The sequence below is a fragment of the Pteropus medius genome, unplaced genomic scaffold, assembly GCF_902729225.1.
Source record: "Pteropus medius unplaced genomic scaffold, Ma_sr-lr_union100, whole genome shotgun sequence".
NCBI lineage: Eukaryota > Metazoa > Chordata > Mammalia > Chiroptera > Pteropodidae > Pteropus > Pteropus medius.
The window spans coordinates 13,851,519-13,876,442 of NW_024349801.1; the positions used below are offsets into that span (position 1 = coordinate 13,851,519).

General features: G+C 37.3%; 1 pseudogene; it reads right to left on the reverse strand.

The window, feature by feature from the left end:
- Positions 1-401: 401 nt before the first annotated feature.
- On the reverse strand, positions 402-23,655 carry LOC120622804 (AP-3 complex subunit beta-2-like; annotated as a pseudogene).
- Between the last annotated feature and the right edge of the window lie 1,269 nt (positions 23,656-24,924).

Genomic DNA, 24,924 nt, shown 5'->3' on the forward strand with positions numbered 1-24,924 from the left:
TCTTACATGAGAAGTACTGCTGTGATATTTTAACTTCTACCGCAGGTCTTAGCACTTTTGCAGTAAAATGCTTCATATACCATTATTGAATACTATTATTGGTAAGCTAGAGCGAAGCGTTGGGGAGCACACAGATTGTGTCCACAGACCTCTGTTCCCTGAGAGCAGCTCTGTAGGCCCCTCTAAGTGGGCCAGCTCAGAAGCCGGCCCCTCAGGACAAGGCTCCTGGACAAGCAAATAGGCATCTTCCTCAGAAAGACGGGGTGTGTTTCAGTCAGCTCTCTGTGTGGAGCCCTGTAGGAGGGTTGTAGTCTGCTAAGAATTGTCTCTCCCATTCTTACAGTCCCATGGGACCCAGGGAAGCAAGCGCCCCCTTCCCTCCAGCCTTCCGAGTCAGGTGATCAAGGAATGTCCCCTGGGCTGCAGCTGTAAAACCCAGGATGCCAGATGTGTGTAGAAGCTGCACTCTGGGAGATACTGGCACTGTAGAGTGAGGCAGGGGGTGGGGGTGCAAAGATGGCGCCCTTTGAAAAAGAAAAAATAATGAAAAGAAAGAAATAGAAAAAAAATGGTAAAGATGTTTTCCATCTTTACCAAGGCAGAGAGAGAGTGAAGATGGTGCCCGCCAGCCGCTGTTGGAGAGGATCCAACAGGCCCCTGCCCTTCAGTCTGATGCTTTAAAATTAGAAAATGAGTCTCTTTCACATAAAATCAGCATTTTTCAAAGGCTGTTTCTGTGCTGAGCCCTGGTGTGAGTGAGGCTGGGCATGGGCCCTGGAGAGCCGTTTGCACAGACCTTGGTCCTTATGGACCCAAGCCCCACTGGTTTTCAAGACCAGATGTTTGGGGGGACGTTGTCTCTCAGGTGCAGGTTTTAACAGTTCAGGCGCCCAGTGTGGGTACAAAGCTTTTGCTCCTCAAGGAGAAGTTCTGGGGTTTGGGTTCCCTCCCATTTGTCTCAGCCTTTCCTACCTGCTTCAGTGTGGTTCCCCCCACCACCCCCCGCTCATTTTCCTGATGTGAAGGAGTCATTCCACTAGTTTTCAGTTAGTCTGTTTGTTTATTTGTTTCTGACAAAATTGCAGATATCGGTGGGAGGAGGTGGATTCAGGATCGTCCTATGTCACCATCTTGAACCGGCTCCTGAATATTCTTATATGTACTAGTTTGAATTCCTGAGAAATAGATAACAAGGTAGGATTAGACATGCAAGAGGTTTATTAGAACAGGAGAAGGTGGGGAGGATCTTCAGAAAAAAATGCGGATCTGACTCCTAAGCAAGGAGAGACAGAAGGAAGGATGTTTTTGTCAGGAAAAACCTCAGACTGCAGCACAGTTCTAAGAAAGTTTCAACACGGTCACTGGGGAGTCCTCAAGCTAAAGTCAGTTATTGAAGGAGTTTATCTCATGAGATAATTCCTGAGTATCCTCACCCTGCTCTGCCAGCACTTAGAGCAACCCATGTGAAGCTTAGCCTTGGTACAAGCTTGATGGAGAATGCAGAAGGATGACAGCTGGAGTCTTCACACCTGCAAAAGGATCTGTGGACAACACATTGTCATGATTGTCATTATCACTACATCTTTATTTCCTCTATTTTTGTTCTTATAGGTCCAGATTCCCTTATGTTATTTTTTAATTACTATACAAAGGATATAGTCATTTTTAAGAGCCTTTTGAATATTTCCAAATGATACAACATCTAGGGGGCAACACTGGATGTGTTCACAAATATGTGGAATAAGTGCACCTATATGCACATCTCATCATCAGGTGATATTATTATTAGTTTCGATCTTTATGAGTTTGAGAATCATAAAGAGATATTCAGCTTTGATTTCAAAGCTGTGTTTTCTGACTGCTTTTGGTGTTGCTTGGGGCATAGTGGAAACAGAAACTCAGTCCTTGGGATTGTAGCTTTTGGGCCCAAGGGTTCCGTTCCTTTATGATACAGTTAGTACTTGTCTTTCTCCGTTGCTCGATTAGGTTTAATTCAGTCTTGTTCATTAATCCTACTGGCTCCCACTCCTCACGTTAATTTGTTCATTCATTCGATACTGCACTGGGGCAGTGGTAGGTGAGCATGTGAAGGATCCTGCCTTGGGAGGGCTGAAAACAACAGCAACAGCAGGCCTACTGCTGGGGAAGCAGCATCTTGTTCATTAAAGTCACCCTCTTCCCACTGACTCAGCCCCAGGCAGAGAGGCCACACAGCCGAGAATGTCAGAAAACATGTAGTGTCTCAGCCCTTCACCGAGATTGGCATTTCAGGCAGAAAGGCAGCCTTTGCCTCGGGGATGTCACTGCAGAGTTTGATGGTTCTTAGTAATTAATCAACTGCTTCAATGAAGGCATCAGGCTGTATCAGGAAGAGTGAATGAGAGAACTTCACGTGAGTGTAAGAGGAAGATAGAATTATGTTTGGCAAAGATGATATCACACTGCTATGTCCTCTCCGGAGAAATGGGAACCTGCATACACAAAGAAGACCCAAGTGCCTTCCATGGCTCTGTTACTAGTTTTAGGTATAAAACTTGGGCAAAATTGGATTTTAGTTTTCTTTACTGTAAAATGAAGCAACATCTCCCATCTCTTTCAGTTCTCTGCCTCTTTTTCTTTGACCCTTCTGAACTTAGAGTCATTCGAATGATTTCTCCTGTGTCTCTTCATCTAGTCTAGTTTTGACAGGTGTAATAGTTAGCTCTAGCTGCTACAACAAAATACGAGAGACTGGGTGATTTAAATAATAGAAATTTATTTCCCACAGTTCTGGAGGCTGGCAAGTCCAAGATCAAAGTGCTGGCAATGTAGGTGTTAGTTTGAAAACTCTTCTCTTGGCTTGTAGTTGGCATCCTGCCCTTGACATCCTCACATTGTGGAGGGAGAGTGAGCTCTGGCCTCTCTTTCTCTTACAAAGACACTAATCCTGCCAGGTTAGGACTTCACACCTATGATCTCATTTAACTTTAATTACCTCCTAAAGATCCTATCTCCAAATATAGTCGTATTATGGGTTAAGACTTCAATATATGAATTTTGAGGGCATAGGGTTGTGATAATTTAGGAACTACCTGAAGCAAGAATTATGGTGTGTTTCTGTTGCCCCTCAAACATGCTTTTTTGTGCCTTTTAATCTTCAGTATGTTCCATTTCTCTATCTAAAATACTTTCTCCAAAACATTTATTTTCCCTAACTTGTACATTTTTACTTATCTTTTAAGCTCAAACAAAATTCCTCTCTAGAATTTTTTCCTTAAATTCATCTCCATCTATTGTTGCCTACATTCTTTCTCTATTTTCTTATTTTCATTTGTATATATTTTACGATAACATGTATTCCCTTCTCTTAGGGATAATGCCATCTCCTTGTCCTGCTCTTAAATTATTCATTTACATGTAATTACTGTGACCATTGAGATAATGCTTCACTCAACATTTTATGGTACAGAGGAAGTTGTAGCTTTTGTTGTTTTAAGATGAATTAGACTGGTTCTCATGACAAGAGGCACTGTCAACCAATTAATGTCAATGAATTAAGCTGAACACTTTTTTGTGTATGCAAATCATCTCCTCAAAATAATTCACCAGGACTAATGCCTGAATTTCTATATCTGAGTTTTCAGTTGTCGCTGATAATACTAACCTGGGCAAAATATGATAGTAGGAACTAGAGTGTCTTGCTCATCAAACAATTCAGGTTTAAGATTATTTACATTTTTTGTGTGAGAATATTATTAATTACTTTTCTTTACTAATTATGTATATATCAGATTTTTAAAATTTGAGTCAATAAATGAAAAAAAAAAGGAATAAAAAATATGTTTAAAAATGATCAGCAAAGGTTGTGTTTAGAAATGCTCTCTGAGTGACCTGGATTCTCCACAGGTTTAGGGCCCCCTTTCATTCACAATGTTCAATTCTGCTCTTTTTCTCTTTCATCCTTTATAAGTTTAGCAGAGGCTTATTTATTGATTGATTTTTAATCTTTTTAAAGAACCAGTTTTAGATTTAGTCGATCATCTCTATTTGTTTTTCATTTACTCAACTCTATTATTTCCTTCCTGTCTATATTTTCTGGATTCACTCTGTGGTTATTTCTTTAAAATGAATTTTGAGTCTGTGCCTTATGTCTGTTTTTTGCTTTTTCCCCTCCTCCATCCTCACCACACCCCATCTGGGCCAGGGCTGAATCTGGGTGGGAACGGTCATTAATTAAGAGGAAATGGATATTTGTTAAGGTAGTGATTACACAGAAGTAGGGTAAATTATTCAAATTCACCACTCATGCACCACCTCAGATTTCTTGAGTGTTTATATTGGATTTTTATGGGGGAGGAATTTGCACAACAATCTCAATTTTAAAGACGGTAAAATTGAGGTTTAGATGGCTTAAGAGAGATATTTGTGAGGTCACACAACTGGGAAATGATGGTGCTATGGTTCAAAAGTATGTGCTGAAGACAAAAAAATGGAAGCTAGAAGTGACACGATGTTTCAGGGTGAATTGTGATAAGAATAAAAAAGAATCTGTAAATCCAGAGGTGGAGAAATTAGGAACACAGTCCAGGAAATAGGTGGAACTAGAGCCTTAAGCGAGGTTATAATGTGCAAAGCCCTATGAGATACGTAGGTTGGTCAGTATGAGGTTAGGGACTTGGAGTATGGCCTAGTCATTGTGTCAGCAAATTAACTAAATTGTTCGTGTTTACCAAAATTGACAGTCACTGAATTGTCTTTGCAAGCTGACTTCAACTTTAATTTTGAAATGCCCAGAGAGAAATAATGAGAAAACAAATTCAGACGAATATGTGTTTGTCAGATTGTACTGCTCAGATGTGTTTGCCTACATGGGAGGTTAGAGACGGATTCTTTAGTTTGTGAACCTAAAATAGGCTCTTTGAAATGGCATCGTACCTAAGACACCATGAACACCTTTCTCAGAGCTTTTCATAGATTTAAATATAACTAGCACATGTAGTACCGAGAACAGATGTATTTCTAGATTCCAAACATTGTATGTGCATGTGCGTTCACACGCGTGCGCACACGCATGCGCGCGCGCGCGCACACACACACACACACACACCCCTGTTTCTTGGTCTGGTTCAGGAATTTATTTCCCATGTGCTTCATTCTCTGGCTTTCTAATGGTTCATTTTATGGTGTGATATTGTTTCACATATGAATGAATTGAAAGACATAAGAAGTAGTCTGCCTGCTGTGAATTTACTCCTTAATCCCTTCTCCTTTCTCGGTGTCCGTATGTTCTACCTTCTATGACCAAGAGCCAAGAAATCTTTTTCATTGCCTGTTATTTACATTCTGTCTGCATTTCCAGTCTACCCCACCCCCAAAGAAAACATTTGGACATAGTTCAGAGTTCCAAAAGAATATTTGCATTGTAGATTCCCTTTTAACATTTGCAGTGAAAATAATGAGAGACAACTCATTCCCTAATGTTCCCATTACAGAGTATTTGTGTAAAATTAATTAGAAAAGAATTAATATTGTATATGCTCCACTTACAAAACAAAATATTTTCTTGGAATTGATGTGATGTCACATAAGTGTGTAAAAAGTTATGTTTTTTTCCCCAGAATATAGTCAGCATGATTCAAATATTTATTTTATCTTTATTTATTTGTAGTGACAAAATGGGTTTCTTCCTTTTTGCTTGTAGATCTCTCTGCTTACCTTTTATGAAAAATCTAGCATGGTCTTATTTTATAAATAACTAAAACACATGCACTTATACATAGACAAATGAGACATGGTCTTTTACCTCATAGAGCTTATAGTCTAATATGTAAGAAGGCTATTGAATACGTAATTGTAGGTAAGGATATTCAGAATGTGCTATTCAGCCTATTTTTAACCTAGTCTGTGGCTGCACTGAGGACTTCTGGAGAAAATGACCTTAAGATTAAAGCCTGACAAATTAATAGGCTTTTTCTAGGTTCCCTAAAAGAAAGGATGGGCTATAGAGATCAGGCAAATGTAATTGTCACCCTGCCAGTGACTATGCACTACCTACACGCCACCTCCATTAGTGATCATCATTTGTAAGGGAAGGGACCAGGGTTCCCCTAATCCAGTGCAGTGAAGAAGCTGAAACATGCTAAAGTTAAGAATGCAAGTGTACAGTGTCCATTTTCTACTTTTCTTAAGGCATAATGTTAAGAGCAAGTTACATATTTTATTATTCATGAGAATGATCACATAAATCTATTGTGAGAATGTAAGGTAAGTCAGTAGGAACTTTATTACTTCCCTACTACATGTACTGATCAAAGGTTTCAGTTCAATTAAACAATGAAATAGTTGCCAAACATTTTATTCAAGTAAAAAATATGCAGTGCATTTGCATATGTCAGAATTTGGGCAGGTCAAAAGGATTATAGAAATGTATATGGCAGGAGTGAGGGAGAGGAGGGATGGCCTTACAGGTGTTTGAGAAGTTTTACTTGTTAGACTATTTACTATTAAACTTCCTTAGCTGCTCTTTGCCAAATTCTATTGTCATCACTCTTCCAGAAAAGAGTTTATTTAGACTTCTAGATAATGCCCTTACAAATCTCTAAGTAGCCTTAGAGAACGGACAAGGTGTAATAAACTTAAAGATGAAGGATTGTCTCAATATTCAAAAAAGAGATAAAGGTCCATTTCACAAAGAATAAATTAGTAATATTACTATAAATTTGTGTAACTTGTATTAATATCCATTAACAAGGCATTTAAAGGATGGACAACAAAATTTGGAACCCTTTGATTGCAAGTAACTAATATCCATTTTGACCATCATGTATAGACTACTTTATCTGAGCAGAAACTAGGGAAATTCACAGAATCAAAGTATTAGCTGAAGAAACTGGAGTGCCAGAAGCTGAAGTGAAGTGAATATCTTACAAATTTTGCCTCCATCTCTCGCTCTCTCATCGTTTGTCTCTTCCTAGCTTCGTTCTGCAGAAAAGTTTTCTCCTTATGCCAGAAAAAGATGGCTACTATCAGGTCTAGAGTCCCATCCTCCCAGTTTAATAATCCCAGCAAAAAGAGAAAACAGTTTTTTTCTCCAATCATATAAATACCAGGAAGGACTCAGATTCCATACTTACCTGAGTTACATACCCATTCGTTGGCCCTATTGCAGGTCCCAGAGAAAGAGAATACAACCAATGGGTCAGGTAGGTTTCAAATTTTTAAAAGTAGGGCTCGAAATCGTTCAAATGGGATGTTTTAGGGTAAAAAAGGCTGCCAAAGTGCAGTGTGTTATGTTAGGCAGTATTGAGGTACTTGAAATGACTGATTTTTTTCTTCTTTAATATATTTATGTCACAGTACTCTTTAAAGGGGATGCAGATGTCATCCTGCAGGAGGTGCTCAAGTTATCCTCTGATGCCACCTTTAATATGTGTCAAGACACTAGACTTTTGACATTACGGACAATCCAAATGGAACAATTAGATAGAAATTATATCCAAGAAGGGCAATAGATGGGGAGGAGGTGAGAAATTAATACAAAAAAGAACAAAATATGTAAAAATTGAAAAGTAAATTTTAATAGATATCTTAGAAATACTTCTCAAAACAAGCTTTAGGTTTATAATGTTTGTGAAAGTTTCAAACATTGAAGTTATTATTGCCATGTTATATTAAGTGATTCTGTCTATATCTTTCTGTCTATATATCTTTCTATTATCTATCTAAATTTATTTTATGACATGAATATAAAAAGTATGGAAATAAAACCAGCATAATACTCTTAGGATATTAGTTTTAATGATACAGTTATAAAAATACCAAATCAAACACTGGAAAGTTTAATACAATAACACTGTCAAAATATTAACTATACTTAAGAAAGGAACACCCAGGAATACAGCACTATTTTATATTAGGTAACTTATAAGTCAATAGTGCATTGATTAATAAATGAGATATTTACTAAATAATATGATGTAATCTATAGTCAAGTGCCATTTTTCACAAATTGTGAATTTTCCCCTAGATTTCTTTTTTAAAAGGTTAAATAAGACAGACAAAATAATACTTAGATTAATAAAATACTTCCTGGCATTTCATTGTTTGGGAGCAAATAAGTTCCCTTTGATAAACTGATTTTTAAAGAAATCCTTATTCTTGGGAAAGGGCTAAGGCATGTGCACACAATACATAAAGACTAGAGTGTTTGGGGGGCTTACAAACCCCAGAAATTAAATGCAATATTTGAGGCACACCTGCACTAAACAGGCATTACTTTTAAAATAGAGAATAAGAGAAATAATGATTAGGATATTAGACATTCTTAATAGTATTTTGGAAATTCTGACCATTTTGATAAGATGTAGAATTTATTTATGCATTCAATCATTTACCCACTGAGTTGTCTATTCAGTCATTTTTGAAATTTGTTTTTGTACAGGAATTAGTTTAGGTACTGGGAAATAGGGGCGATAGATGCAGAAAACTTAGCTTACATTGTTTCAAATAAATTTTGGTTCAGTATATTAATCAGATAAAATTCAACTGAAAAACCTGATTCTATTTTCCCACAATAATTAGTTTATGATGCAGTGAAAAATATTCAAAATATTTTGCCACATAAATTATCTAAGAATAATCCTTATGAAAATAGAGCAGTAGAATATGTGTGAAAAGCATTTCAGACCTTACCAACGGATGTAAAAGAGCATATGAGTAAATGGAGAGAATTACACGTGTATATATATATTTATTAATATATATATAATTTGTTGGGACTCTTCAAAACTTCAATGGTATCATTATATCTTTGGAAATTGCTAAAAATATTTCAAAAAAGAGTGTTTTGAACAGAGATGTTTGAGTATTGTGAATAAGAAGACTAAAGATTATTTTTCTGTCAGCTAAGAGCATACTCTAGAGTGAAAATGATTTTTAAAATTTGGACATAATACATGAAATCAAACTGATCAGTGGAACAAAACAAATAGGACTTTAGCCTATTTCGAATATACAGAAACATTATTTTTTAAAAGCAGGGGGAGAACCATCACCATTTGACAACTGATACTAAATAATTCTACAACTTAAGAGAACCTTAGAGATCAAGTTATATTATTCTTTCATATTATTTATCAACAATGCTTTATCTGATAAAAAAGTTTATATGTAAAACATGACATCTATGAAAACATAAATACAGACAAGCACACTCATATTTGGGAGTAATAATAGCAATTGATAATAGTTATAAAATTCTTAAGAAACATATTTGGGCAGAAATTGCTAAAAATTGTCATATTAACAGGAAATCACAAAAATGTAAAAATGCAAAAATAATGACAAAGAAATAATGCCCTAATTTGAAGCACTATAAAGTTGAATAAAATTTTTATCAATAGTAAAATAGGCAAAGGATGTTAATGGTAGAGTTTCTAAATTGGTAGTACAAATGATCAATAAATTTATAAAATACATAATGAACTTCATAACAATGCAGATGAAAGTAACAATATTCTATTTCTTACTTATTCAACTAACACTTGATAAATTGCTGGAGATTTATAGAGAAAAGGCCTTACTTATATCTTGCTGGTAGAAGTGTAAATTGATTCCATATTTCTAGAAATCTCTCTAGTAATGTAAATTGGAAGATATATTTTTCTAATATTTGACCCAGTACATCTTTGTCTAATAATCTATCAGTTAAGTGATCATATGTGTGGATAAATGTTTGATTTAAATAACAGATGTAGTGTTTAAAAATTAAAGTAACATTCAACTGTTATTTCAGTGTATGAGAAAAAATGGCAAATAAATTATAATAAGCCTGAAAATGGAATATTTTTAAATATATATATATACAGATAGATAGATATATAGATATATAAAGTAATGTGATTGTTTATAGTACACATTTATTGGAATGTTATTGATGGTCATGTCTGGGCTTTATGAATATAGATTTTCTTCTTTACTTTTTATTTTTATTTTTGTTAATTTTTTTTGTTTTTTTCTTTGCCCATTGGTTTTCAATTTGAGGCCCATTACTTTCTAAGGGTCTAGTATTTCTATGAAGGGGCTTCACTATCTCTAAGGATCCTTTGAAACTGAAATTGCATAGAATCATTTGTTCAACACGTATGCCCTCCTCACACAACAATACACTTATCTGCTAGAAGGAGAAAAGAAACTGTTTAAATTCTTTTCCAGTCATGAGTTCTATATTTGAGTATGAAATTTGTAACAGGTGAATAATAAGAAAGAGTGGAAGAGACAAGAATAGAGAAGCAGGAAGAAATAGAAAGAATTAAAAAATGTTAGGGTCTGTATAAGCTGGAAATTGAAGAAAAAAAATTTGTTTTTTTTTTGTAAATAACTGTGGGTGGCTTGAGTACTACTAGGAAGAGAGATAATTTGAATGTAAATAAAAATATGTATATAATGAAGTATTATTTGGGGATATTAATTAGAACCCCCTTAATATTCTCTAAGAGAGGCAAGTAATATTTGGGATCTTTTCACTCTTTTATTTATGGAATCTATTTTTTTTTAAACACAATACCATGTTGTATAAGTATTAGGACAAATGTGAAAATGGGATTTATGAGGAATCTTTTCTTTCTTTCTTTCTTTCTTTCTTTCTTTCTTTCTTTCTTTCTTTCTTTCTTTCTTTCTTTCTTCTTTTTTTAGATGAAGGAAAGCCCTATATAGATCTAATTAAACTTTCCAAAAGAATCCATGTTATTAGTTGAAGGCAATGTGCATGTATGTCCATTGTATTTATGATTAGAGAGAAAACACTGTATAGAATAATTTCCAGAGGCATCCTCTCAGCTGCTGATCACCCCCTTTACCTTTTTTGTTTGTAGGATTTTATTAAGAATGTAATAGAGTTTCAGAGTTTTCTCTTTCACTGTATCTAAGGTCTTCTGCAATAATTGAATCAGTGTCCTAATACAAAAAGGACACTACATTAAAAAAATAATAATTAGATTTTTTCTTTTTTTTTTTTCTTTTTTTTTTAGATGAAGTAACCCTTGGTTGACTTCACAGATTGCAAGGACCTTGCCATCTTACAGTCCCTTATTTTTTTATTTTGTACACCTATAGCACCTGGTCTTTCTAGGTGGTCTCCTATCTTAGTACTAACCAGTCCCGATCCTGCTTAGCTTCCAAGATAGAGTTTTTTTCTTTTCTTCTTCTTTTCTAGGTTTTTTTTTTTTTTTTTTTGAGTACAGCATAGAGAATATAGTCAATGTTATTGTAATGGCTGTGTGACGTGCCAGATGGGTGATAGAGTTATTGGGGGAATCACTTCATAAATTATATAAATGTCTAGCCACTACACTGTATACCTGAAACTAACATAAAATAATAAAATAAAATAAAAAATAGAGTTTAATGAAAGGACTGTTTATAAACATGTCATTAAGATTACAGGAAATATATAAAGTATAGAATCACACCAGGTTTAGAAATAACAGGAGCTATTACCATCCTTAGGCCTGAGGTGTAAGCAGAAGTTATTGGAACCTGGGGAAAGCTGTCATTATAAGAGAGAGACCCCAAACGAAAAAATGTGGTCTTTGGAAAATGATCCTATACGCACTTTTGGACCTAGATTCAGCAGGGAGGGAGCCTACCTCTATCTCTTCCCGTCCTGCAAGGGCCGCCCGCTCCTCCTGCTGTATGTACTCGGTGGGATTCCACAGAGCTGGAACGCATTGTTGATGCAATCCCTGTATGTCAGACCTGTGAGACAAGGAAGAGTTATGAAGGGTAGAGAGCTGATCTCGAGGAACAAACAATGGATATCCAAAACATTTGAAACTATTATCTATCAGATAATTCAGTATCTCTATGTATGAAGTGAACATTACAATATGCACCCAAAATATATAAGGTATAAGAACAACCTGATTACAAAGATAGTGATGGGACTTTGTGTCTGCATATAATTATCAGTTTCTCCTTTTAGAGTCTGAACCTTCTCAGTTCATTGTCACCTACTCTGAACAGGAGCATTTGAGCTCCAGGGAATGAAAGGACAATCTTTGTCTTTTCATCTTTTTATTTTAATTTATTTTATGTTTACTATCTTCTCAGTGTTGCTGCATTAAATATTAGTCTGAGGCTCAATGCATTCCTCTAGCAAACTCCCATCTTTTTTCCAAAATAGTGGGCTCAGTTTTCCATTTGAAAGAAACTAAGAATATTCTCTGTTACAGCACTAAAGATTTAATCAAAAAAGGCTTTTATGCATGAACATTTTTAGCTTAAATGGAGAATGTTTAAAAACTGGTGTGTATAAGTGTATGTGTGTAAGTCTTTATGGTGAAGTGTATGGCTGGTATTGAGGAAAAGAAAAGAAAGGCAACAAAGCAACAGGGATATAAAACTTCCACCATGCTCAGTAATGTTGAATGAACAGAGTAGAGAAGAAGATCGACTGCTAAGTGGACGAAACTTACCTTTCACCACTGGGACTATAATTCAAGTTCAAATTGATACCTGATTGCCATACCCAGGTCTCTAGTTGAGGCCCCCCTTGAAGGACACTTGAATTGACTGCCTGCGCATAAACAGGCAGTCAATTCAATTTTCTTAGCTGAGGGCCTAAAAATTGAAATTTTGTAAAACAAAACAAAAATTTTCATGAATTTAGTCTCTGAATTAGGAGCATATTTTTGACAGAGGCCATCATCACCAACAAGTGCGTGGTTGACAGTACATCTGCCTTGACAATTTTTCTGTCAGTTAAATTAGAGAAATTTAGGATACATGCAAATATAGTTGCTTTCAACTCACTTGAAGCAGTCTTGTGTGCCTTGTCTGTTTATGACATAGTATTCCAAGTATCAAAAAGTTTGCAGATGTTTGTAGCCAGCTCTAAAGGTCATAAACGTTAATAACTAAAAAGATGTCTTTGTAAAATCTGTGGCACTCTTTTCCTGCCACACCTTCGCCATGCTGCCAGATTATCATAACGCAACATGATATCATATGCGTATAATAATCTGATGAATTTTCTATGTATAGAAAAGAAACAGGTAAATTCCGTTTAATTAAAAACATAGCTCCGCATGCAGGGTGGGAGACATTGAATGAGAGGCCCCTTATGAAACGCCTGACATATAACGGAGAAAATAAATAATAGTTACCTCTGAAATATCTTTCCATTGCTCACCACATCCATGTGTCCTGCAGCAACACTTTCCCCTTGCTATTTTTCATTTTCTGCACTACAAAATAAGGACAATAGTTTCCATTCCATACTAATAATGAAGATTGAAAAGATGTCAAGTACCTAGTATAGTGTCTTGCCTACAGTAATAATCTGTAGATTTTTTTAATCCCTCGATATGGTGTAAAGCTGACTCTTTAAATAAAATATGAGTAAGTTAATGAGCTATTGGTATAAATGCAGACATTGCTCCACGTTACAAACAACAATCTAAGACTATTTGATTCTGAAAGTGTTGCTTGTCAACAACCATTTATTTAAGGAGCCATCCATTCCTATTAAAATTAGTCTAAAACTGACAATATTTCTATTCCTGGAAAAATAAGCCCAGCATCATTCTAGTGATATTGATGGTGTGCATTCATATTTACATACAATAGATAACTGAAAACTTTGTCACTGCATTAACATTTTAAAAATTTCTGAAGCAGCCAGGCCCTTATCAGCAACTGCAACCTCAGCCACTTCCAATTTTCAGAAAGCAACACTAATGGAAACTGTTCAAACCATCCATGGATTCTTGTCAAACAGCATCTCCTACACACCTGCACCTGGGAGGGGTACTGACTGTTGGTAAAATGATAATTTCAACATAAAAAACATTTAATGCAAAATATTCATAACAATATCATACAAATTAGTGTTCTACACTAAAAACAGCAGTGAAAGCGTGACCTCCAACAGACTGTAGAAGGTTCTGACATTGTATTAAGTACCCCTCCAAAATAATTTGGCATGCAATATCAAAACTGGCTATATAAGGCCCTTTTATTTTATAAGAAAAAATCTTATTTAAAAAAGAGAGAATTATAAAATAAATAAGTGTTGGAAATTCAGTGTGTATTTGATAACTACAGTTAATACTGTACTGTATTACATATTTGCTAAGAGAGTAGATCTTAAAAGTTCTCATCACAAGAAAAAAAATTTATAATTATATAAGGTGAAGGATGCTAACTTGACATATTGTGGTGATCATGTCACAGTGGACACAAATATTAAATCATTACTTTTATACCTGGAACTATAATGTTATATGTTAACATTAAATATAATTTTTTTAATTAAAATTTTTATTTTAAATTTAAATTTAAATTTTTAAAAAAGAGAGAATGAAGAGAGGAGGTGGTCTTGTGCCTGAAAGTTATCTGGACCAAAATACAATATAACATGACATGACATGCTACAATATAATATATGACGATATAATACATAACAATGTAATGTAATATATTAGTATCTCCTCTATGTCTAAAATGGATCAATGTAACAAATACGTGTTTTCCAAACTGTATTTATCTTTTTAAGGACAAAATCATCTTAATTATGAGATTACACATGAAATGTCCTATCTCTACCTTACACACCCCCACCCACTTCTGAGGGGACTTCACATTGTATGCAGACCTTAGTGGAGGAGCATTTTGGATACCCATTATGTCCCAGGCACAATAGCAGGCATTTTATTTAAGGAAAAGGAAGTAACATTTGCTGAGTGTCTGCTAGATACTACAAACCAAGCTACTTTTTATGTACACATTTTATTTAATCTACTAATCCCCAGAATGTAAAACCTTCTTGCAAATGAAAATAGTTTCAGATTTACAGACAAAACAAGTAAGTAGAAGAAGCAGCGATTATACAAGTCTGAATTACTCCTCAAATTTTATCCTTTCAAAAACACCATGTTGGTACAATCAGGAAAGTAAAAATCCTATTAACAATTAGAGAATCATTCAAACTGCATTTCTTGGAGTTATAATACAATTAACATTTATTTTTTCAAATGTAGTTTCTATATTGGAGGGAATATAATATGTAAATTATTTTAAAGGTTCTTCCAAGTAGTTAAAAATATCGAACACATTAAGGCTCATCACGCTTATTTTTGTTTTTTATTTCAAAATCTCTCAGCAAACCATTTTAAAAAAAAAACATGGTAGAGGCCCAAGTATTTGAGTTGTGTTGTGTCTCATGGGCCAAATTAAGTGAATGGTGGCTGAGGACTATCCATTTCTCATCCAGTTCTTTCAAACCCTTTTCCTCCCACCCATCCCCTAGTTCTTTGCTGTTTTTATCTGGTGACACTATCATTATATATTAGATTTTTGACATTTTTTAATATCAAATTTATTTCTCCTGATAGACTCTAAGCAAATTGAGGGAAGGTACCAAATTTTATTATTTTTTATATCGCTTAAAATACCCAGTAACAGATGAGTACCAGAAGAGATACATAATGGAGTTAAAACCTATGGAATAGATTTAAAATCTAATTTATGTATCTGTGATCCAATCTATTTATGTTACTTAGCTGCATGACTTCCCTGAGTTTCAGTGCCCTCGTCTATAAAACGAAAGCCTGGAACCATACAGATTGTTTCATGAAACTTTACAAAGTTGTCTCATAGCCTTTACTTCCAATAAATAGCAATGGTTTCTTGGAAACATTCAGTGTACATTGAATAAGTTACTTACCCTTGTAAGGCTCAATTTCCTCATCTGCAAAATGGATATGGAAATAATTACTATCTTGTAGGACTAGAATGGATAACTGAGTAAGATAATGTAACTAAAGTTCTTAGCAAAGTGTTTCCATAAATGTTCACATGTTTCAGCAATTTCATCATATTCCCCCAAATGACAAATGACATTCTCTTCTCTTCACCTCTAGTTCACTTCTTCAAAACTCGTTTGCTTTACTTACCCTGGAAGAAATCTTGAACTCCAGGTAAAAGAGAACAGATGTAGTCTGCTAGAAGGAGAACATATAGCTATTCTAGAGTGTAATATGGAGGCTCAGTTTTGAGTAAATGCCCTTATATTGTTAAATGATAAATATTCATGCGAAATCATCTTTTCAAACAGAGGAAACACATAATAAAAGGAATATTATGAATCCTTTGAAATGCAGCAAAAGAAGCCTTGGTTAAAATTTTAACAAGTTAGAGTCATTAGCTAAACAAATCTTGACAGCTTCACAGTCACATAGACACCTGACAAAGGCTTGATTTGTGAGACACCCTTAATAGGTCCCACTGCATTTTTCTCAAACATTCCATTTTGTTCCTAACTGTGGATCCCAAAATGTCATCCCCTGTTCTTTCTGCTTGCTGCATGTGTTTAAAGAGTACAGCTAATATTTCCCTTCATCAATGATCAGAAGAGAGATTCTCTTCTATATCTCGCTGTATTGATCCTCCCTAAAAAGGGGGACATGGTTGAGGAAAATAAATCAACTGATCCCTTAAAGCATTCAAAATGGAGACTTAGGTTTTGCCATTTTCTCTCAACTGCTAAAACAGCAGATGGTTCTATTGCCCCAACTAAAAATTTATGGGTTATGCCATACATAATTTATATTACTTAAGAGAAAGGTGACCTGATAGAAATACATGGTAATGAGCCTCTACCAAATGCTAGGCATTATGGTACTTAATTTACATATAATTGTCTTGTAATCCTTACGAAGCTGCAGTGGGGTAGGAAATATTAACCTTATTTTTGTAATCAAGGAAACTAAAGTCAGAAGGTTGAAAATAAATGAAAATAAATATCCTTTGTGGAACAATATATGAGGAGAGGATTCAGAGAGCAATGGAATGAGAAATGCATTTCATTTATTTACTTTCTAGTAGGGAAAAATATTATTATTACTAACAGTTCATGTTATATTCATACTTCAAATTTATTTTGAGTTATATTAATTTTATTTTATTTTAATATGAACTGAAAAATAGAACTTTTAGGTATAATTTTTCTACTGAATTATTTCATTTTTTCCCCCAGCAGCAGATCTCAAATTTCACAGAGCAATTAACTAAAAGAAACAACCCATATTTTTTTTGATAGAGAAATGTACTTTATATAGAACTGGTCAAGAATAAATCCCCTTTTATATTAATTAGATGTGAACATGTACATTGTCTCATAAAGAAATATGTTATTTTAGATACTTTTTGAATGGGCAGTCATCTTAGGCAGTAGCAGAAACAACAAACCTAAAACTTTAAAAATCACTGTAGAAAATTACCACAATAAAGTGGTGATGCAGAGAAAGAAAGGTGTGCAAAACTGATTTTACTGAAGTTTCTGCATTCTCCTTTGTAAAGGAGATAAATATATTTAATTTACCCATTTATATATTTATCTCAGATGAGCTCATTGTGAAGCACGAATATTTTTCTAACCAGAAGTTTTACAGGGAGTTACATTACCTCCTAAACATTTTTCTCCTCTCAGAAAATCAAACCAACTTCTCCAATCTCATCGCCTTTCAAAACGAACTCAGTCTCTGTATGGTGCCATCAGATTATTCCTTTGCCATTGGTATGTGTTTGGTGATGCAGGGAGAATGAGGATGAGGACCCCCTTCCTCTCTGTTCAATGCCTCGGAGTCAACCTGCACACCCATGCAAAGAGGCTCAGGGTCCACTCTTCCTGAATGCAGTATCAAAACCCTTGTGTAGGTTACGTAGGCGGAAAGAAGTATAGGAGTAAGAGCGGGAGGGTGAGTGTGTGTATGTGTATGTATTGGGGAGTTCCCATCACTGTTTAATTTTATATAATTGTATTGTACTTTTGTGAGTGGCATAACTACAGAAGAATGAGTTTTCATGTACACTTTCATTGAAAATCTAGCCACGAACCAATTATGTCCTTTAAAAATAAAGAATCAAAAAATTTGTTTCCCTATATTAAAAAAAGATTTGAATAGACAATTTATAAGAGAAGAAATACTGATTGAAAAATACATATGGAAATTATCTACTTTTCAGCACTCAAATAAATAGAAATTCAGCTTTAGTGTTAGTGAAAAATAAACAAATGTAAAAATTAGGACATTCAAGATGAGAATGTTTATAGTAAATGGGCACTAAATGCCCTGATGGTGAGGCAAAAACCGAGGTAACCTTACCAGAAAATGTCACATATACATCAAACCCTTAAATATTTTAATAACCCTTAGTGCTTAATCCTGAGAGGTCAACAACAAAAAAAATCAAAAACAGTAAAAAGTTAAAATATCCACAATATAATATCTATATTATATAGCCTTACTCAAAATACTAAATACTTTGGAAATGGCACTTACAATTGAAGGGAGAGGAATGGACCAATTATGGCATGCTTTATTTAAAGAATACTATGCAAAGATTAAATTCATCTTTCCAAATATTATAACATGGGAATATGTTTGTTTTATATTACATGAAAAGATATATACTTTATACAATATTTAGTATGATTTCAAAATTATGTACAGGTTAAAATATAAAGCATGAGAGAGGTATACTGAATATGTTAATTTTTCTCAGTGACTATATTTGGTGTTATGGGTACTCTTTTTTTTCCCTAATTTTCTATTTTCTACATTCCAAGTATTTTCTCATGAGCACATATTAATTTTTAAAATGAATAAAAATAAATCTCATTAAAATTATTTTTAAGGTAAGCTTTAGAATTTGGAAGGCTTTTTTGAGTGAAATTTACTGTTTTATTAAAACCTAAAATAAACTAATCACCCCGCCCCCAATGGTTAAAAGATGTCATCTGAATAGTATGGATTATTCCTCCACAAAACTGGATCACATTCCTGCTTGGTTGTTATTTTAGAAAACTCACCTTTCAGTCATCTACAATATAGGCCATCATTCATATCGAACTTAATTAGAAAACAGTTTGGAAGTTGGAGGAATTTCTAATTTAAATCAATTAAAGAGAAAGTTGTCAGGTTCACTTTTGGTTTGCTTATCTCTACTCTCACAGCAAGACTGGAGAGATCTGTCTTCCCCAATCTCCTTGTCTTTCTCCAGGATTATGTCATAGCATTCAGTGTGTAAATCTAGGAACTCATGGTGGCAATTAGCATCTGAGACTCCTGCCACAGCTAGGAGAAGGAGCCCAGCTGACAGACGAAGGCATTCCGGGATCCCATGCTGAACATTCTTTGATGGGCACTTCCTTTCACAAATGACATCTCTCTAGTTGGTGGGGCAAGGCAACTCTGTTCTCTAGCCCTATTTTCGTTCTGTGTTGAGAGCTCTTATTCCTTCCTTCATCCATGCCCTAAATCCTATTGTGTCACAGTTAATTTGGTTATCAAATGGAAAAAGCATGTCAGATAGTGACTATTTAAGGAGCACATTCCTTTCACTGTGTGGATCATTACAGGTCCTTTACCTCTCTATTGCTAAAATAAGATTCCTTGCCTTATCTTTTGTCTACCCACATATCCGCTGATTTAAAATGTGTGCTCCCTCTCTACCCAGCCTACATGGAACTACTTTCTGTGTAGTAACTTCTTTTTATGCATTCTAAAATCATCATTATCTGCCAAGCAAAGGGGACACAATATATTCTATATAGTGAATATATATATATATATAAACATATATCCAAATTGGAGCCCATAATCATTTATATATCTGTCTTATTTCTTATGCTGTGGTTCATAAGAACAAGGACCAAGTTTTAACTATCTTTAGTATCCCAGGATATAGATTCCTCTCAATTTATGATTTAGAATCAGTGAAAGAATAAATGGGGGGGAAAAGCTGTCTCATATTACTTTTGAGTACAAAAGCAGAAGATTTCAAAGTGATAAAATTTCTGAAATATTTTAATAATTTGAGAATATAATCCAGGATATTTGAAATTGGACATACCTTGAAACACCTTGTATGTTTATGCATACAATAGATGAAAATAAATCTCTAGATTAGAGACTAGAAAATCTAGAATATATTACGAGTATGCATTTATTTAAGATATATAATGGGAAATCCTAGACTAGAGGTTAGAAAACTTCATTCAGAGTTTTTACCTCTTTAGTCAAAGTAGATGTAAAAGTCAAGACAGTTACCCAAGTCATCAGGGTGATTAGGTTTGCTCTTCTGCTCACGTGACTTTGATGTGTAGCTTTGTCTCCCATCAGATCATAAACCCCATAAGGTCAGAAATTCCACTCTATTTTGAGTTTCCAGAGTTGCCTCTCCCAGACTGTGTCTTGGTAGATGCTCATTTGGTTGATTGTTGTCAGCTGTAGAATAAGCCGGCTCCAGAGGTTTCAGTTCATTTGCTCTTAGGTCATTTCTTCTGGCGCCTCAGTCCCAGTTTATGAAGGGCCCTCCTGAAAGGCTGCTCTAGTGTGGAAGCACCCAGGGCAGAAAGGCCGACTGCTGAAACAGCAGTGTCTATGTCATACCTTAACTGTTCTTTAACTGTGCTGTGCTTTAAAATCATATTGGACACTTTTTAAATGAAGGTTTCTAGGCTCGCCCCCAGATATTCTTGAACTAGAGCCTAGAAATACACGTTTTATTCATTTATTTACTAATTTATTATTCATTTAAATTGAGTTAGAATTGACATATAACATTATAGTAGTTTCAGGTGTACGACATAATAATTCAATATTTTATATATCGCAAAATGATCACCACAATAAAGCTAGTTCATGTCATATATTGTGTGTGTGTATAATATATATTAGGAAAAAGAGGTTTTATTGAGATTTTGCTACATAAATAGCTACAGAAAGCTGGGAGGGCCGAAAGGAGCAGCTGCAGTCTCCCTGTGCACAGGTCACTAAGGACTCTATGGGGAGGGGTTTGGGGGAGAGACTCATAATGACCAGAGGGAGAGAGGACCCCCTGGATGCTAACTGGCGTTAGGAGTCTGATAGAAGAGAAAGAGAAAGAGAGAAAGAAAGGGGGGATGTATGTGGCTAAAAGCCCAGATGTCATGAAGGAGGGAGAGGTGGTGGTCCAAAAGGTCACAGAGCTTGGAATTTGCTGGATCAGCACCTGTACCGTGTCCTTCACCACACGCTGCTGATCACCATCTCACACTGTTGATGTTGACTGTCTGCTGGGCAGCTCCAGCGTCCCCCGCTTCCAAGACCGCTTCCAGGACCAGGCTTCCACTGGTCAGCTTCCTCCCTGCAGCCCTGTTCTCATCAGATGTCCCACAAGGGACACGACCTAGGTCGGCAGTCTCAGTCACTTCTTATACACAGTGTGGTCACTCTGACAGGCGTCTGTCAGTTCACACCAGGTAACTGTTCCAGTTTCTTTTTAATTCATTCTCACTCATGAACATGAGAGCAGTCAGCGCCTCAGTGGATGGCTGAGTGGAGACATAGAACTGTCAGGTTTGGGTGCTCGGCTGGAAGTTGGCCGCCTCGGTTGAGTCATGGAAATTGATACCCATGACAGCAGTGGCAGATTCTCCTAGTGCCAGACTCTATTTCAGGAAATCCCTGTATGCTGGTGCCGGCAGGCAGTTTGGCGGTGCCCATGCAGGATCAGCGTATCAGAGTTGCCAGGGAATGTGCACCACACCATGTGGGGGGCCCTGCATAAAGATTGGCAACTGAAAGTGGGGACCACAGCCAGCCTCTGCCTCCCAATACCTGACACTCAACTCAGCAGGAGGGCACCAGGAGAGACTCTGTGAGTGTCAGGCCAGCTGTCAGCAGCCAAACGGGACACAACCATGGAGGGAAACACAGGCTCGACACTGGGAGAGGTGAAGTCCTCTAGATTAAGCAGGGAGATGTCCTAGGCTGCAGGGGTTCTTTTGTTGCTGGGAGGTGTTTTTTTTGTTTTTTTGCTTGCTTGGTTTGTTTTCTTTTTTTTTTTTCCTCTAGGAGGCAGTTTCCACCAGCTTCCCCTCTGACTCTGGTGAGCTTCCGCTAGAATTGCTGCCCTGATCCAAGGACGGGCCTTCTCCTTGAGCCTCTGTCACTTTCCTCCTCATTTTTCACTCTTGCTGTTCTTCCCTTTCTCCTCGTCCTCATCCTGGTCTTCATTATCGGACTCACTGCTGGACTCTTAAGCTGCTGCTCTCACTGTGGGACTCACTGGAGGGATGGGAAGGTGGGGGCCGCTGACTCTGCGGGGCCTGAATCCTGCTCAGAGTTTGAGTAGAAGCACTTCTCCTTGCCTTCATCTTGCAATTTGAGCAATTTGAGCACATAGTCCATTCATTTACCTCCATGTTGACCGCAGATGGATCTGAGGCTACCTGTGGCCCGTCTGGAAGCTCTTGGTAGCCTGTGGCTTTGATACTGAACAGGTGGGACAGTGAGTGCAGCCAGAAGTGATCCCGATCTTTGAAGGAAGACTCCAAGACTGGAGTTGGTTTGGGTGCCAAAAAAGAGCTTCTTGGCACAGTGGCTGAGGGTGCCTCCCTGCTCTAAAGGAATGATAAGCTGCCAGGTGAAGTGCGTTCCACTGTGGAGTTTCCAGTTGCACTTGGCCAGACTCAGTACACACTGGGTCAGCAGCCTCATCTGCTTAGAGTTGGTCAGGTAGAGCTTGCCTACCAGGTGGATGACCTGAAGCTTGATGGTGTCCACTTCTGCTGTGAAAGACTTGTCCATTTTTCTTGAAGCATAAGATGCAATCCTAGAGACAAACTCAGTACTTGCCGATGAGTCTCAGGATGCTAGCTTGGGCCATGGGCACCTGGAAGTTGTTTGTGAGCTTTGCCAAGTGTTTGATGATCTCCCATGCTGTGCCGAACGCATATGCAGTAGCTTCTTAATGATGAACACTGAATCTGTGACCATGAACTCATCGCAGTGAGGCAATAACTGAGCCAGGCCATTAAGGCAGGTGTGACAGACTCAGCCTATGTTAGTAGAACAGCATCCAGTGGCCTGGACTGTGACTACCACAGAGTCCTTATCCATGCTGTGAATGTAGGTCTGGAATTCCCATTGGACAGTAGGGATGTTAGTTTCACTCACCAGGTCAGGACTTATGGCTTCAGGGTCTTGATCTAGGTGGGTTTGGTGGACCTGTTGTAACAGCTCTTTGAGTATAGCTCCAACATACCCTGGCTCTTGATGGACATGGTGGCCAAGTTCTAGAGCACTATGTCCTACATCTCATTGCTGAGAAGACAGGTCAGGAGTAACTGGGCCCCTCCATTGGGGCCAGGGATAGCAGGTTGAGGGAAGGGAGGTGGTCCACACAGGAGGGAAGAGGGACCAGCAGGAGGAAGCTGGATGGGGTAGTGCAGCAGCGAGGGGGCGAGTGGGAAGGGTGGAAGGGATGGACGCGTTCCATCCAGGGTCCTGAGAAGGCTTTTTTGTTTGTTTGGTTTGGTTTGGTTTGGTTTAAGAGCAAGAGAGAGCGAGAGAGAGAGCAAAATATTTTATTTGACAATTTGCAGTGTAGCAATTCGCATTTATAAAAAACAGCAGTTTCTGCCCAGGAAGAAGCTTCGTGAATCAAAAGTCACTGGCAGTCGATACAAAGAAGAGTGGGCAGAGTTGAATTGGAGGAAGCTGAGAGAGCCAGAAGGGTCTCAGTCCCAGGAATCAAACCCAGCGCGGACCACGGCACACAGGAGACTGCCCCATCAACAAGGCATGGCCTTTCTCGAAGTGACACGAACAAATGGACCCAGTCGTACATGTCTGTGAAACGTTTTTGCAAAATGTTCCATGGGTCTTTTCTGATCAACCAGAAAAATGCGAAGGGCCTGTGCTAACTCCACGTTTACCCAGTTCTTACACTTAGATTTAAAATGTCAAGTAAATTCTGTTCTTCTAGCAGAACCTACAGAAATTAGTTCCTTATGATTTTTATAAATATTTAGATTTTTTTCAGCCTCTTTAAATGTATGACTTTGAACGTTTTTAAGAATAGTCGATGAAGGCTTTAAGTTTTGAGCCCGATAAGAGTAGGTCTTTCTTTGTAGCTTAATAAGGCTGATAATCACCAAATTGGTGTGGAGGGGGGAAAAAAAATCGCACGATGGATGGCGCCTGCGCGGGGACCTGGGCGAGAGGTGGGGCCTAGAGATAAGATGGAATCCACCTGCTGTAGGCGGCTGAGGAGGAGCTCCAGGCCTGTGCGGCTACCCCTAGATGAGTGTGAAATTAGATGCCTACCCCTCAGGCCAATGCGGACGCTTTAAGATGAGCAAATGAGCCTCCTTCACGGAAGGTCGGCACCCCCCAGATTTGCTGCGGCTGCGCGGAACCCTGGAACCGGTAAGTCTGCACGCAGACCTGTAAGAGCTGTGCTTCACTCAGCTCGTTATACAGCCTGTGGGGCTCCTGGGCCGGAGCCCTGCTCCTATTGGTTTTTAAATTTAGACGTTTTGGGGGTTCCTCTTTCAGGTACAGGTCTTAAAAGTTGGGGGGCCTGGGTGTGGGGTTCAAACCCTTTGCTCAAGTTTCGCGGTTTAAATTCCCTCCAGACTGTCTGGGTCTCTGCGCGCCCGGGTGGGGTTAATGAGGTTTATGGCGGGAGCGGGCCTTCTGTCACTCTCTGGATGTGTAGGGGTTGCTCAGACAATGATGAGACTTTTTTTGCGAATTCGGTCTGTGCATAGGAGGAGGTGAGTCCAGGATTCTCTCCCGTGGCCGTCTTGAAACCAGGACAATTGTGGAGGCTGAAAGTTCAGATTAGGCGCCAGCACGGTCAGGCCCTACACAGCCTTAAACAAGCATCATCTATTCTTTATGTATAGGTGGTTCATAGACCACACACTGAGAAACGGCCACTTTACATTTGTGTTGCTGACATTCCTGCCACCCTTTCACGAGGTCCCCAGTTAATAGCTCAGGTCTTTATCCTTTCCCTCTAGAATAATATCGAGCAGGCAGTGTGTGATCTTGCTCAGGCAATCTTGGAAAAAACGACAAAAGGGAACTATCGATGTGATGTTTTAGTTTT